General features: G+C 44.4%; 1 non-coding gene across 1 annotated transcript; it reads right to left on the bottom strand.

Annotated features, from left to right (window-relative positions):
• Positions 1 to 452: 452 nt before the first annotated feature.
• Positions 453 to 558, bottom strand: LOC145590298 (small nucleolar RNA R71). Its single transcript, XR_014101934.1, has one exon. It is a non-coding gene; the product is annotated as a small nucleolar RNA R71 (small nucleolar RNA).
• Between the last annotated feature and the right edge of the window lie 433 nt (positions 559 to 991).

Below are 991 nucleotides of genomic sequence, written 5' to 3'. Positions count from 1 at the left end.
GGGAAGAGGTTTTGTTGATATAGTTGATAGTGAGAGTGATACTTACTCTTCAAGTTCACCACGCGAATTAATGACGGGACAAGAGAATGATGTTTTGTTTCGTGAGTTCGGAAATCCGGAGGATTATGAGCTCACGGGAGGGATTTTGCTACCCGTCACGGAAACCAACTTCTCAATCCATCCACAATATACTCGAATGGTCCAATCGGAGCAATTTTCTGGAAGTGCAAGTGAGGACCCTATTGAACATTTGGACCGATTCCTTGAATTGTGCGCAATGATGCAAACCAATGAAGTGAGTCAAGACTACATTCGTATGCACCTTTTCCGGCAATCTCTCACCGGACGAGCAAAGAAATGGCTAAAGCAAGTAAAATCCTAACACTCTCACAACATGGAGGGAGGTTGTAAAGGCGTTCTTGAAGCGCTTTATCTCCAAAGAGAAGACCGCCAAAATGAGAAGGAAAATTGCATCATTTGAGCAAGAGGCCGATGAAAGTCTTGGAGAAGCATGGGAGAGATTCAAAGAGTTGGTGCAAGCATGTCCCCACCATGAGTACAATCAAGGGTTGCTCATGCGGTTTTTCTACTACGGATTGGAGCCCATGTCAAGCCAATTTGGATGCGGGGGCAGGTGGTCAATTAATCAAGATCCCTCAAAATCAAGTTGAAGCCACAATAGAAGAGGTAGCAAAGAATTACTCTTGGGGGGCCGAAGAAGAAACGCTCCAAAGAGAGGTGGTATTTACGAATTGGAGAAAGTTGATCAATTACAACATCAAATTGATCAACTAACAAAAGGGCTTTCCAAGTTGAACACGAGTGTGAATGCAAGTTCAAGTGGTGGAGCAAGCTCTTCTCAAGTTAACTCTTTCTCTTGTCAAAATTGTGGAGGAACGAACCATGATACATCCTATTGTGGAGGTTTAAGCCCCGAACATGTAGCGGCATACAACACAAGGCAAGAGGGATTTAGAGGAAGCGGCGGTGG

Source organism: Chenopodium album, chromosome 17 (genome assembly GCF_948465745.1).
Source record: "Chenopodium album chromosome 17, dcCheAlbu1.1, whole genome shotgun sequence".
Lineage (NCBI taxonomy): Eukaryota > Viridiplantae > Streptophyta > Magnoliopsida > Caryophyllales > Amaranthaceae > Chenopodium > Chenopodium album.
The sequence above is the reverse complement of the archived record's forward strand: the minus strand, read 5'-3'. Positions and strand labels throughout refer to the sequence as shown.